Raw genomic sequence first — 15757 nt, 5'->3', positions numbered from 1 at the left:
ATTGGTTGTAAAGTGCTTTGGGACATCCTGAGGTCATGAAAGGTGCTTTTTTTACCAGTAGCAACCAGGAGTGGGACGAGTGATTGGGTGTTTTCCCTCGCGATCTCAGGGGGCTTTATGTCTCTCCCCTACTGTAGGCCCAGCAATGGTCAGCCGAGCCCAGCACAGACCGGGGTCTGAATGCTGGCCGCGGCGACAGTTTATTGCAGACCCAGAGTTCGGCTGCTTTGGAGTAAAAATGAATTACTGTGTAAACTATAAATAAAGCCATAGAACTGCCATGGTCCCTTTACACGGACAATATTTTACAACTGACTGACCTTGAGGAGAATTTACTCAGTTTATTCCAGTGATCCTTTATCTTTCTGTTCTGCGTACCCTCAGTAAACGATTGCTTGAGAGGCTGCTTCTTGCACCTTTAACAGCCATCTTGCTCTCAATCGAACGATCCGCTTTAGGAACAAGGGAGCATAGGAACAGGAGGAGGCCATTCAGCTCCGCGAGCCTGTTCCACCATTCAATGAGATCCTGGCTGATCATAGAATCATAGAAAAATTACAATACAGAAGGAGGCCATTCGGCCCATCGTGTCCGTGCCGGCCGACAAAGAGCTACCCAGCCTAATCCCACTTTCCAGCTCTGGGTCCGTAGCCCTGTAGGTTACGGCACTTCAGGTGCACCTCCAAGTACTTTTTAAATGTGGTGAGGGTTTCTGCCTCTACCACCCTTTCAAGCCGTGAGTTCCAGACCCCCACCACCCTCTGGGTGAAATAATCTTTCCTCATCTCCCCTCTAATCCTTCTACCAATGACTTTAAATTTATGCCCCCTGGTTATTGACCCCTCTGCTGAGGGAAATAGGTCCTTCCTATCCACTCTATTTGGGCCCCTCATAATTTTATGCACCTCAATTAAATCTCCCCTCAGCCTCCTCTGTTCCAAGGAAAATAATCCCAGCCTATCCAATCTGATCTGTGACCTAACTCCACATACCCACCTTTGGCCCATAATTCCTTAATACCTTTGGTTAACAAAAATCTATCAATCTTAGATTTAAAATTAACAATTGATCTAGCATCAATTGCCATTTGCGGGAGAGAGTTCCAAACTTCTCCCACCCTGTGTGTGTAGAAGTGTTTCCTGATTTCACTCCTGAAAGGTCTGGCTCTAATTTTTCGACTATGCCCTTAGTCCCAGACTCCCCAACCAGCGGCAATCCTTTCTCTCGATCTACCCTATCCGTTCCCCTCAATATCCTGAAAACTTCGAGCAGATCACCCCTTAACCTTCTACATTCTAGGAAAGACAACCCCAGTTTGTGTAATCTCTCCTCGTAACTTAACCCTTGGAGCCCGGGTATTATTCTGGTAAACCCACACTGCACTCCCTCCAAGGCCAATATATCCTCCCTAAGGTGTGGTGCCCGGAACTGCTCACAGTGCTCCAGGTGTGGTGCCCGGAACTGCTCACAGTGCTCCAGGTTTGGTCTAACCCTGGCTTTGTACAGCTGCAACATAACTTCTACCCCCTTGTAGGACATAGACAGGCTAAGTGTGTGGGCAAAAATTTGGCAGGTGGAGTATAATGTTGGAAAGTGTGAGGTCATGCACTTTGGCAGAAAAAAATCAAAGAGCAAGTTATTATTTAAATGGAGAAAAATTGCAAAGTGCCGCAGTACAGTGGGACCTGGGGGTACTTGTGCATGAAATGCAAAAGGATAGTATGCAGGTACAGCAAGTGATCAGGAAGGCAAATGGAATCTTGGCCTTTATTGCAAAGAGGATGAAAGCAGGGAAGTCTTGTTACAGTTATATAAGGTATTGGTGAGGCCACACCTGGAATACTGCATGCAGTTTTGGTTTCCATATTTACGAAAGGATATACTTGATTTAGAGGCTGTTCAGAGAAGGTTCACTCGGTTGATTCCGGGGATGAGGGGGTTGACTTATGAGGAAAGGTTGAGTAGGTTGGGCCTTTACTCATTGGAATTCAGAAGAATGAGAGGTGATCTTATCGAAACGTATGAGAGGGCTTGACAAGGTGGATGCAGAGAGGATGTTTCCACTGATGGGGGAGACTAGAACTAGAGGGCATAATCTTAGAATAAGGGGCTGCCCATTTAAAACAGAGATGAGGAGAAATTTCTTCTCTCAGAGTGTTGTAAATCTGTGGAATTCGCTGCCTTAGAGAGCAGTGGAAGCTGGGACATTAATTAAATTTAAGACAGAAATAAACAGTTTATTAAACGATAAGAGGATAAGGGGTTACGGGGAGCGGGCGGGGAAGTGGAGCTGAGTCCATGATCAGATCTTATTGAATGGTGGAGCAGGCTCGAGGGGTATGGCCGACTCCTGCTCCTATTTCTTACGTTCTTATGTTCTTATGTATTCTAGTTCTCTAGATATAAAGGCTAGCATTCATATTAGCCTTTTAGATTATTTTCTGTACCTTTTGAGATGTCTCTGGCAGTGACGGGGATATTTTAGTATAAACACTTCTGTACACTCTCAATTTAGTAATGTTGCTTTTCAAACGATTAATTATTCAGGTCCGGATAGACATCTTATGGGATAACCCTGGGCGAGGTTTTTAGATCACATTAAAGCTGCGTATTTCTGGAATCTGTTTAATGCTATGTAAGCTACAGGCTGTTGATAAAACAAACCTTATAATCTGCTTTAGATGTCAGAACCAGAAGTAGTGATAACTGAGTTTGAAAAGGAGCGCAGATGTACAATTAATTATTATTTTGGATTTTAGTGTCTCCATTTTTTAATTTGATGTTGTGCAGGAACGCCAGTGATCTTCCTTACAGAGAACCTAACTCTGAAAACAGGCGCTCGCAGATGTACAACATGTTGACTGAACCGTCGGAGACAGGCTTTGCGCCTGGTAACTATCGCCCCACGTCGCCCCTGGATACGATCGTCAGCTCAATCCGCTGGTAAACATCGCCCCACGTCGCCCCTGGATACGATCGTTAGCTCATCCCGCTGGTAACTATCGCCCCACGTCGCCCCTGGATACGATCGTTAGCTCATCCCGCTGGTAACTATCGCCCCACGTCGCCCCTGGATACGATCGTCAGCTCAATCCGCTGGTAAACATCGCCCCATGTCGCCCCTGGATACGATCGTTAGCTCATCCCGCTGGTAACTATCGCCCCACGTCGCCCCTGGATACGATCGTTAGCTCATCCCGCTGGTAACCATCGCCCCACGTCGCCCCTGGATACGATCGTTAGCTCATCCCGCTGGTAACCATCGCCCCATGTCGCCCCTGGATACGACCGTCAGCTCATCCCGCTGGTAACTATCGCCCCACGTCGCCCCTGGATACGATCGTCAGCTCAATCCGCTGGAGATCCTGGCGCTGGACTCCTGCCTCTGAAAACTCAGCGACTCGACGTGCCATGATGGAGAGAGACGCGGGGCTGGGTTTCTCGGTCATCTGCTGCCCCTCTCAACGCCCCGGAGGGGCGGCAGTGGCGGCGGTGAGCAGCTCCGGGCGGGCGGCCAGCTCCCAGCGTCCCGCGGGGGTTTTCGGGGCCGCCGGTTTCGGCGAGGCGCGGGGCACTGCCGCCCGGGAGAGGCGAGCCGGTGGGCAACGCCCGCTGGTTGTGCCGCCGGCTCGATTTTTGCCTCCCGCCCGATCCGTAGCGCCCCCTGGTGGGAACGCCTGTGAAAGCGGGCGGACCGAGCGGCAGCGACTGCACTGAGGTCAGTAATGGCCACCTCAGGTAAGTGTGAGTGGTTTGTATTTTATTTTTTTTACGATTTATGTTGTGGTGGGAATGTTTTTGGTGGGTCTTTTCAGGTTCCCCCGCCTCCCCCGCCCCCCGAGGCCCCTCAGGGCGCTCCCAGGCCGGCTCTTTAGCTCGGGATTGTCCCATGCTCAGCCGGCCTAGCGCCCCGAGAGAGGTGTGTAACCCCTCCCTTCGCGCCCCGCCCCACACTCAGGGCCCAGTGGGTGAATTTTGCTGACTGAGCCGCAAACTTTTCCCGGGCGCTAACTTTACCGCCCCGCCGCCATTACCGCCCGAAATCAGCAACGCCGAAAATCCCGCCCATGGCCCCATCTCGCCAAATGAATTGTTATCTGACAGGTTCAGAGTCATACCATGATGTTATCATTCTCATTCATGTCAGGTCCTCAAATTCATCAAGAGGGAGATGCATCCGTTGATGTAAATAGGAGTATGATAAACGGAATGGTGTGTTACTGCTGGCAACTATTAGTCCCAGAAAAACCGAGTAATGTATGCTCATGCTCATTGGTGTAATATTATTTTATTGAGTATGTTAAGCAACGCCTCGATTTTAAAATTCTCATCCGTGTTTTCAAATCCCTCCATGGCCCTCGCCCCTCCCTATCTCTGTAATCCCCTCCAGCCCCACAACCCCCCGAGATGTCTGCGCCCCTCTAATTCTGCCCTCCTGAGCATCCCTGATTATAATCGCTCCACCATCGGTGGCCGTGCCTTCTGTTGCCTGGGCCCCAAGCTCTGGAACTCCCTCCCTAAACCTCTCCGCCTCTCTACCTCTCTCTCCTCCTTCAAGATGCTCTTTAAAACCTACCTCTTGGTCACCTGCGCTAATTTCTACTCATGCAGCTCGATGTCAAATTTTTTATCTCATAATACTCCTCTGAAGTGCCTTGGTATGTTTCACTACCTTAAAGGTGCTATATAAATACAAGTTGTTGTTCACAACATTTAACTGGAAGAAACATCAGCTGGTCACAGGATTGAATAATCAGCCGACAATCGCAACCAGGGCTCGCTCTCACACACATTCACTCAGACACACACTCACTCACACACACTCACACTCCACTCACACACTCACTCAGACACACACTCACACACTCCACTCACACACTCACTCAGACACACACATTCACTCAGACACACACTCACTCACACACACTCACACTCCACTCACACACTCACTCAGACACACACTCACACACTCCACTCACACACTCACTCAGACACACACATTCACTCAGACACACACTCACTCACACACACTCACTCACTCCACTCACACATTCACTCAGACACACACTCACTCACACACACACACACTCCACTCACACACTCACTCAGACACACACTCACACACTCCACTCACACACTCACTCAGACACACACATTCACTCAGACACACACTCACTCACACACACACACTCACTCACTCACACACGCACTCCACTCACACACACTCACTCAGACACTCACTCACACACACACACTCACACACACACTCCACTCACACACACTCCACTCACACACACTCCACTCACACACACACACTCACTCACTCACACACACACTCACTCACACACTCCACTCACACACACACACCCCACTCACACAACTCACACACGCACACACACAACTCACACACACACACTCACTCACACACACTCCACTCACACACACTCCACTCACACACACAGAACTCCACTCACACAACACACACAACTCACATACACACACTCACACACACACAACTCCACTCACACTCACTCACTCACACACACACACACTCCACTCACACAGACACACACTCACTCACACACTCCACTCGCACACACTCACTCAGACACACACACTCACTCACACACACACTCACTCACACACTCCACTCACACACACACACCCCACTCACACAATTCACACACGCACACACACAACTCACACACACACACTCACTCACACACACTCCACTCACACACACTCCACTCACACACACAGAACTCCACTCACACAACACACACAACTCACATACACGCACTCACACACACACAACTCCACTCACACACACTCACACTCCACTCACACACATTCACACACACACACACACACACACACACACACACACACATGCCTGAGAGTTCCCACGTTGGCTCTCAGCCACGTTTCAATGGGGAAGCCCAGGCAGTGAGCCAAAAGCTGCTGACAGGAAGGGAAGGAAGTTAAACTTGAGTCAGATTCTCCCTGGCTTGCTCTGTTCTCACTCGCCTCCTTTCCACCGTTCCATGGCAGAGTCTGTGTGGTGCAAACCACACTCTGCAACATTCTGATCCACGTGCCTGGCATAATAACTGCGAAATGTTTCTCATCATAGAATCACTTTGCAATGTTTGCTTCATGGGTTCTTTGCTTAAGAATTCTAGCAACACATTGCTATTAAGAATCAATTATTAAGGATGTCATAGCAGCGCATTTGGAAAGAGGTGGCATGATAGGTCCAAGTCAGCATGGATTTGTGAAAGGGAAATCATGCTTGACAAATCTTCTGGAATTTTTTGAGGATGTTTCCAGTAGAGTGGACAAGGGAGAACCAGTTAATGTGGTATATTTGGACTTTCAGAAGGCTTTCGAAAAAGTCCCACACAAGAGATTAATGTGCAAAGTTAAAGCACATGGAATTGGGGGTAGTGTGCTGACATGGATTGAGAACTGGTTGGCAGACAGAAAGCAAAGAGTAGGAGTAAATGGGTACTTTTCAGAATGGCAGGCAGTGACTAGTGGGGTACCGCAAGGTTCTGTGCTGGGGCCCCAGCTGTTTACATTGTACATTAATGATATAGACGAGGGGATTAAATGTAGTATCTCCAAATTTGCGAATGACACTAAGTTGGGTGGCAGTGTGAGCTGCGAGGAGGATGCTATGAGGCTGCAGAGTGACTTGGATAGATTAGGTGAGTGGGCAAATGCATGGCAGATGAAGTATAATGCATGGCAGATGAAGATATAGTATAACCTCATAAATGTGAGGTTATCCACTTTGGTGGTAAAAACAGAGAGACAGATTATTATCTGAATGGTGACAGATTAGGAAAAGGGGAGGTGCAACGAGACCTGGGTGTCATGGTACATCAGTCATTGAAGGTTGGCATACAGGTACAACAGGCAGTTAAGAAAGCAAATGGCATGTTGGCCTTCATAGCGAGGGGATTTGAGTACAGGGGCAGGGAGATGTTACTACAGTTGTACAGGGCCTTGGTGAGGCCACACCTGGAGTATTGTGTACAGTTTTGGTCTCCTAACTTGAGGAAGGACATTCTTGCTATTGAGGGAGTGCAGCGAAGGTTCACCAGACTGATTCCCGGGATGGCGGGAATGACATTTCAAGAAAGACTGGATCAACTGGGCTTGTATTCACTGGAGTTCAGAAAAATGAGAGGGGATCACATAGAAACATTTAAAATTCTGATGGGTTTAGACAGGTTAGATGCAGGAAGAATGTTCCCAATGTTGGGGAAGTCCAGAACCAGGGGTCACAGTCTAAGGATAAGGGGTAAGCCATTTAGGACCGAGATGAGGAGAAACTTCTTCACCCAGAGAGTGGTGAACCTGTGGAATTCTCTATCACAGAAAGTTGTTGAGGCCAATTCACTAAATATATTCAAAAAGGAGTTAGATGTAGTCCTTACTACTAGGGGGAATCAAGGGGTATGGCGAGAAAGCAGGAATGGGGTACTGAAGTTGCATGTTCAGCCATGAACTCATTGAATGGCGGTGTAGGCTCGAAGGGCCGAATGGCCTACTCCTGCACCTATTTTCTATGTTTCTAAGTTTCTATGTTTCTGAGAACCAGTTGGTTTATTAGCAAAGGTTTAACAATCACACGACACATTACCAGTTCATCCACCAGGCTCACAACCACCTGCCCCATCGTGCATCCCCTGAACCCAACTGGCTGGGGTTTTATTGAGTCTTGTGAACATCACATGACTGGTTAAGCCACTCCCAACTCAACAGCTCCACAAACCTGTGAGCATTCTCACAGTGCGTACATTGCATATAGAATAGTACAGCACAAAAGGAGGCCATTCGGCCCATCAGAGGGAGGCCGGATGCAGGCCGATTGCGGACCTCGGGAGTGTTGCAGGGCCGGAGGGAGCAGGAGTACCCACATGTAAAAACAGAAACTTACCTTTTGGTGATGACAGCTTGCTCAGCCGCATCTACACCTGGGCAATGTGAGCGGAGCAGGACTGCCCCCACCCCCTCCCCCACCCCCTCACCCACTCCTTCCCCCCTCCCCTTCCCCCTCCCCCTCTCCCACCCCTCCCCCACCCCCGTCCTTGCCCCTTCCATTGTCCCCTGCCCCTTCCCCCGCTCCACCAACCCCCTCTCCCACGCCCTCGCCCCAACCCCTCCCGCCATCCCCTCCCCTACCCCCTCCCGCGGTCCACCTCCCCCCCGCCCCCCCAGCCCGCCCCACCCCCCTCCCCTGCCCTCTCCCCCCCCCCTCCTCCACCCCTCCCTTCCCCCCCCCCCCCCCCCCCCCACTGGCACACCCCACCCAGCTCCGCTCAGGGCAGCCCTATTTCCCGGAGGGGTCCTAAATAAGACATTAGGCCCCTCATTTTTGGAATTCCAAGACTTGGCAGTAGAATGAACAGTGAGGAAGAGAGTGATAGGCTTCAAGAGGACATCGACAGACTGGTGGAATGGACAGACATGTGGCAGATGAAATTTAACGCAGAAAAGTGTGAAGTGATACATTTTGGAGGCAATATAAACTAAAGGCTACAATCCTAAAGGGGGTGCATGAACAGAGAGACCTGGGGGTATATGGGCACAAATATTTGAAGATGGCAGGGCAGGTTGAGAAAGTAGTTAAAAAAGCTTACAGGATCCTGGGCTTCACAAAGGGAGTTATGATGAACTTTATAAAACATTGGTTCGTCCTCAACTGGAGTACTGTGTCCAATTCTGGGCACCGCACTTTAGGAAGGATGTGAAGGCCTTAGGAGGCCATTCCGGCCCATCGTGTCCACGCCGGCCGACAAAGAGCCGCACGGCCCTCGGTCAGCAGCCCTGAAGGTTACATATAAACCTATGAACAATGACGGAAAGGTAAAAAGCACCCAGCCCAACCAGTCTGCCCCACACAACTGCGACATCCCTTGCAGCGAAACATTCTACGCTCCACCCCAACCAGAGTCATGTGATCTCCTGGGAGAGGCAGTGGACCCAAACGATGGAGAAAGATGGATCGACCGAAAGACCTTCTCTCGGTGCTACTTGCCTGTACTGTTGTGTCTCTCACTCATCTTTTATTCGTTCCTGGGATGTGGACGTTGCTGGCAAGGCCGGCATTTATTGCCCATCCCTAATTGCCCCTTGAGAAGGTGGTGGTGAGCCGCCTTCTTGAACCGCTGCAGTCCGTGTGGTGAAGGTGCTCACACAGTGCTAACTTTGTCGTAGCAGTTTGGTACGACTGAGTGTCTCGCTGGGTCATTCCAGAGAGCAGTTAAGAGTCAACCACATTGCTGTGGGTCTGGAGTCACATATAAACCAGACCGGGTAAGGGCGGCAGATTTCCTTCCCTAAAGGACACCAGTGAACCAGATGGGTTTTTACGACAATCCGGTAGTTTCATGGTCACCGTTACTGATACTGGCTTTTTATTCCAGGTTTATTTAATTAATTGAATTTAAATTCCCCAGCTGCCGTGGTGGGATTTGAACTCACGTCTCTGGATTATTATCCTTGCAATTTTATCTCCTTTGAGTATTGATCCAATTCCCTTTTGCAGCGCAGCGCGTTCCAAATCCTCACCACTCGCTGCGTAAAATGATATTTCCTCCTGTTGCCTCTGGTTGAAGCAAAATTGTGATATAAACACAACATACGACCCTGCGAGAGGTTTATTTATCGGAAGCTCAGCTGCCTCGGTGCTGTCTATGTTCAGTAACTGTTTATTGTGCATTGTGCTGATATTTGCACATTTTCAGCAGTTCTCCGGGGTTGCAATGTGTTCAGATTGGCCGTGAGCTCTGATAGCTGTCGATACACTTAGCTCTGCCTGACACTGATTAATCTAACAACACTGCCCCCAGATGGAGAGGACCAGGTATATCAGGTGGAACTGGCTGAAGGATGCCTCATGTTGAAGCATCGTCAAGGGAGGATTGCTAGGTTGGGGAGTTACCCGCTTCATACCTGAGGTGGTGTAACTTTGAGAAATCTGATTCCTCAGCCCACTGTTGTTGGCTGAGCCCAGGAATAACTAACTGCATGTAGATACATTTCTACTAATCATAGGCAGTCCCTCGAAGGATGACTTGCTTCCACAAGAGTTCACAGATGTTTCAATGAAGGACCCGATGTTCCAGATCCTGAACTCCAGTTGAAGGGTGGAAGATGCCTGTGTGTGGATATTTTAACGTGGGGTGACCGTTGCACACCAGCCACCACACGGGCTTGACAGAGCGAGGTCTTGGTCCAGTGGCAAGGGTTAACCAGGACGACTGGAGACCAGCTCTGCTGCACAGATCGAGCGCGCGCACATATCGCAGTGTGGGCTGGGCCCGTGCTGCCCCTGGGGCCCTCGGCTCTTCTGGGCCCCGATTACATCCCTCCACAATCTCTCGCCGCTCCTTCGCCCCGACCTCGCCGCTCCTGCTGTACCTGCCCACGCTCCAATCACCGACCTGGACCTTGATGACGTCCCTTTTCACTGGCGTTGCTCTCCTGCTCCAGCACGTGCTGCTCCCTGGAGTGGTACACCGCCACACTGCTCCTTCCACTCCCAGGTCTGCTCCCCGGCCTACTAAAGCCCACAAATGACAGCAACAATCAGGTTCTTTTTGCTGGGAAATTTCCTTCCCTCCTCTTCTGTTGGGGTCATTCATCGTGTCTGAGCCTTGGCGGTAAGTATTATCGTGGGATTGATTTTGGGGGCGAATTTCCCCAGGAGTTTCTTCCGCTCATCTGTTGTAACTTTGCGGAAGACCCGTAAAATCCCGGGGAAAATGACATAAAAACCATTTACTCCGTTTTCATAGAATCATCAAAATTTACAGCATGGAAGGAGGCCATTCGGCCCATCGTGTCTGTGCCGGCCGACAAAGAGCTACCCAGCCTAATCCCACTTTCCAGCTCTGGGTCCGTAGCTCTGTAGGTTACGGCACCTCAAGTGCACATCCAGGTACTTTTTAAATGTGGTGAGGGTTTCTGCCTCTACCACCCTTTCAGGCCGTGAGTTCCAGACCCCCACCACCCTCTGGGTGAAGACATTTCCCCTCAAATCCCCTCTAAACCTTCTACCAATTACTTTAAATCAATGCCCCCTGGTTATTGACCCCTCTGCCAAGGGAAATAGGTCCTTCCTATCCACTCTATCCAGGCCCCTCATAATTTTATACACCTCAATAAGATTTCCCCTCAGCGTCCTCTGTTCCAAAGAAAACAACCCCAGCCTATCCAAGGGTTTCTGTGGCTTTTCCTCCAAAGTTACGGTGGAGGATCAGGAGATACATAGACATTCACCCGCTTTACCAATATTATCGAGGCCCCTCACCTGAAAATGTTAATCATCTTTTCTAACTCTCTTAACTAGGGAAGTTATGATGAACCTGTATCAAACACTGGCTCAGCCTCAACTGGAGTATTGTGTCCAATTCTGGGCACCGCACTTTAGGAAGGATGTGAAGGCCTTAGAGAGGGAGCAGAAAAGATTGACGAGAATGGTTCCAGGGATGAGGGACTTCAGTTACGTGGAGAGACTGGAGAAGCTGGGATTGTTCTCCTTGGAGCAGAGAAGGTTGAGAGGAGATTTGATCGAGGTGTTCAAAATCATGAGGGGTCTGGACAGAGTAGATCGAGAGAAACTGTTCCCATTGGTGGAAGGGTCGGGAACCAGAGGGCACAGATTTAAGGTGATTGGCAGAAGAACCAAAGGCGATATGAGGGAAAACGTTTTTACACAGCGAGTGGTTAGGATCTGGAATGCGCTGCCTGAGAGGGCGGTGGAGGCAGACTCAATCGTGGCTTTCAAAAGGGAGTTGGATAAGTACCTGAAGGAAATTTTATTTTGCAGGGCTACGGGGAAAGGGCGTGGGAGGGGGACTGGCTGAGGGGCTCTTGCAGAGAGCCGGCACGGGCTCGATGGGCCAAATGGCCTCCTTCTGTGCTGTAACCATTCTATGATTCTATGGTTCTAACTATTTTCTGCCCCCAAATCCATCTCATGGTGCTAAACGTTTTGATTTGACTTTAATTCCCGCTGTGGGGTGAGGCCGGTTGTGATATTTGCGCCAGTATCTGGGTTCTACTAAAGTGAGAGCCCAGGTGTGTGCAGCAATAATCTCTGTGGCTTTCCAGGTCAATATAATAAACCGGCTCTCCTTGACAATAGGCCTCTTCTGATCCAATTAAAGAGAGTCAGACCTTTGCGAAACGTGTTAAATCACTTACTGAGAAAGTCATTTTTTACAATAAGCAAATATAAAATCATGTTTTAAATGAACAGCAGCAGACAAACGCAACTAATGCAACTGCAAACAAAACAGAGGAACCTTTTAAAAAAAGAAAGACTTGCATTTATATAGCGCCTTTCACAACCATCGAACGTCCTAAAGCGGATTGCAGCCAATGAAGTAATTTTTAAAGTGTCGTCACTGTTGTAATGTGGGAAATGCAGCAGCCAATAGGTGCACAGCCAGCTCCCACAAACAGCAATGTGATAATGACCAGACAATCTGTTTTAGTTGTTGTGTATGCAGACTATTGATATACTCTCTGTGTAGTCACAGTATAGTTGCATAAGATGGAGACTTGTTACCTGATGTACTATCAATAAGGTTTACACTGTGTATGTACATGCTGGCACCACTAGAGGGTGCAACTGGTGGAGACCAGGGTTTCCTGCCCTGATGGCAGGGCCCAGTATAAAAGGCTGCCCACCATGCTCGTGCCTCACTCTGGAGTTACGAATAAAGGACCAAGGTCACTACAGTTTGAGTACAACACACTGCCTCGTGGAGTCATTCATAAGTACATTACAGACATAATATTAGTGATGTTGATTGAGGGATAAATATTGGTCCCAGGACACCAGGGATAACTCCTCTGCTCTTCTTCAAAATACTGCCCATGGGATCTTTTATCTCCACCTGAGAGAGCAGACGGGGTCTTGGTTTAATGACTCATCCAAAAGACGGCACCTCCGACAGTGCGGCTCTCCCTCAGTACTGCCTCTTCGACATTGCAGCGCTCCCTCAGTACTGCCCTTCCGACAGTGCAGCACTCCCTCAGTATTGCCCTTCCGACAGTGCAGCGCTCCCTCAGTATTGCCCCTCTGACAGTGCGGCGTTCCCTTAGCATTGCCCTTCTGACAGTGCAGCGCTCCCTCAGTACTGCCCTTCCGACAGTGCAGCACTCCCTCAGTACTGCCCCTCCGACAGTGCGGCACTCCCTCAGCACTGCCCCTCCGACAGTGCGGCACTCCCTCAGTACTGCCCCTCCGACAGTGCGGCTCTCCCTCAGTACTGCCCCTCCGACAGTGCGGCGCTCCCTCAGTACTGCCCCTCCGACAGTGCGGCACTCCCTCAGTACTGCCCCTCCGACAGTGCGGCGCTCCGTTATACAGTACTGGAGTGGCAGCCCACAACCGGCTGACTCAGTGGAGAGTGCTGCCCCCTGAGCCACAGCTGACACTGCAGGAGAAAGCCAATTGGCCCAAAACAAGTCTGGCTGATCTCAGCGCCATCCTACCTGCCTTCTCACCATATCCCTTAAATCCCTTCTCTCTTGCGCCCTCGAAAAGCAGCTAGTTTCCAATTGAGAAACTAAAACACTGAGGGGTTGAATCTCCACAGGGGTTCTCCCCCCCCCTGCCCCGCCCCCTGGAAACAAAGTCAAACAAGTTGAAGTGGTCGGCTAAGCCTATAACTGAGGGCTAGAATCCTCACTCTGTTTCCGCCGGCTTTCTCGGCGGTCTTGCTCGCTTTTGGTGGAAAACCACCCGGCGAACATTCCCACTCCATCTCACAAAGAGCTCCGTCGGCGGTTTAGAAATACCGCTGGGGAGCGTGCTGCCAGCGTACACCGCCCAGATTTGGGCTCAGCGGCAACCCGTGGGTACGGTCAAAAAACCGCCCACGAAAATCAGCCGGAGCTGGGCGGTCGGTAAGGAGCCCGGCACAGAAAGGCAAGTTAAAGGGGTTTTTTTTAAATAATTCTTTTAAAATTCTTTTACAGCGATTAAGTTAAAAAGGGTCTTGAGAAAGTTGTCTGATTTTTTTATTTTTTTGTTTCTTGGGAAAAATATTTTGTGTGTTTTCCCTCTCCCTAGGCCCAACCACAGCCTCGGTCTAAATTTGAGTAATTAGCGCCCTTTTTGATTTAAGAACTGCCCAAGATCGCATGTAAGATCCATTTTCTCGCCAGACGGTACTTTTTCTTATTTTTGTGCAGTTTTTCGCCAGCATTAATTTCAGAATCTTAGCGATCTTTTTGGGCGGCAATCCGATGGTGGTGGGTTTTATGGAAATTCTAGCCCTCAGTTAGAGGAGGGAAGCCCTGAAACTAACCAGGCCCTCGAGAGATTACCGTGTCTTCCAAACTTCCGCTCTGGGAGAATTCACAATGCACAGTTCCAGATAAGATATCGCTAATCAATACACCCCGAGCGATTAGCCACGGAGGAAGCAACGTGTTGGACTAACTGCGGGTTACAAGCACTCAATGAAGCAACTTTGACAGGAAGTTGACAATAACAGTACGTTGCACTGTACCTGATAACGGCTCACTAACTCTTGCCGGCGTCTCTGGCGATGTAGATAGCTCCTCGTTTCGTGAGTGCTGCTGCTTCGCAGAAACCGCAGAAGATGGTGAGAAAAGACAAGGAAAATAAGAACAAGAGTTAGGAACAAAATGAGCCTCAAGCGCCTTTCACATCTTGAAATAAATGTGCCTGTTGTGCAGCCTCAGTACTACAGCTCACAATCTGCTTTAAGTGGCGCACTCACAAAAATTTCCCTTGAGTCTGAAAATCTATCGATCTCTGTCTTGAATATACTCAGCGACTGAGCCTCCACAGGCCTCTGGGGCAGAGAATTCCAAAGATTCACCACCCTCTGAGTGGAGAAATTCCTCTTCATTTCAAAATATCGAAAGATTTTTGGATATTAAGGGAATCAGGGGATATGGGGATCGGGCGGGAAAGTGGAGCTGAGTCCATGATCAGCCATGGTCGTATTAAATGGCGGAGCAGGCTCGAGGGGCCGGATGGCCTACTCCTGCTCCTATTTCTTGTGTTCTTACTATACATCGGCAGTCGCAGTACCACAGTAGTCCACTAGGTGGCCCCACTAATGCCCCACCTTTATCCCGGAGACAATGCCCCCTCCTTCAGACTCAATTGCACACACTCACATAAGCAGGGTTGGTCATTCTCAGTAGCTATATCCAGGCATGTCCTTTTTTTGCACAGTGTGTTAAAAATAAATAGCGGAACGTTAAATGTTTGTGGTCTACTGGTGACGCATTGTACACAGCAAGGTCCCACCCTGCCCTCTCACCTCTGGGGCGTGGGTTTGAATCTTGCCTCACTGCCGAGATGAAAATATCCTCTTGCTGTGGGCTGCAAGGGTGCGATGTACAATTCCTAGTGGGCATGACTCAAGTCACTAAATGCCCTTAATTTGCCATTAAAATAAATACAAGAAGTTCAGTCAATCCAAAGCAACTCTGTTAGCATCCGAACAAAAAGGACATGATAAGGTTTGGGGTTGCGATCCTTCCTATGTTTGGTTAAAGGATTCCAATTGAAATGTCAACCTATACTTAGCAGTGTCAGCTGTGGCTCAGTGGGCAGCACACTCTCTCATCCCTGAGTCAGAAGGTTGTGGGTTCAAGTCCCACTGCAGAGACTTGAGCACGAAATTCTCAGCTGACATTCCCAATGCAGTACTGAGGGAGCGCTGCATTGTCGGAGGGGCAGTACTGA

The 15757-nt window shown here is 49.5% G+C and overlaps 1 protein-coding gene across 1 annotated transcript in view; it reads right to left on the bottom strand.

The window, feature by feature from the left end:
* The window catches only part of fam107b (family with sequence similarity 107 member B), a 170004-nt gene extending 155362 nt beyond the window's left edge, over positions 1–14642 (bottom strand). Inside the window, exon 1 of the mRNA XM_070897081.1 lies at positions 14544–14642. The gene's annotated coding sequence lies outside the window, so the exon portion shown is untranslated. The remainder of the gene's footprint in view (positions 1–14543) is intronic.
* Between the last annotated feature and the right edge of the window lie 1115 nt (positions 14643–15757).

Source organism: Pristiophorus japonicus, chromosome 13 (assembly GCF_044704955.1).
Source record: "Pristiophorus japonicus isolate sPriJap1 chromosome 13, sPriJap1.hap1, whole genome shotgun sequence".
In the NCBI taxonomy this organism is placed as follows: domain Eukaryota; kingdom Metazoa; phylum Chordata; class Chondrichthyes; family Pristiophoridae; genus Pristiophorus; species Pristiophorus japonicus.
Note: the sequence above shows the minus strand (reverse complement) of the source record. Positions and strands in the feature narration are given on the sequence as shown.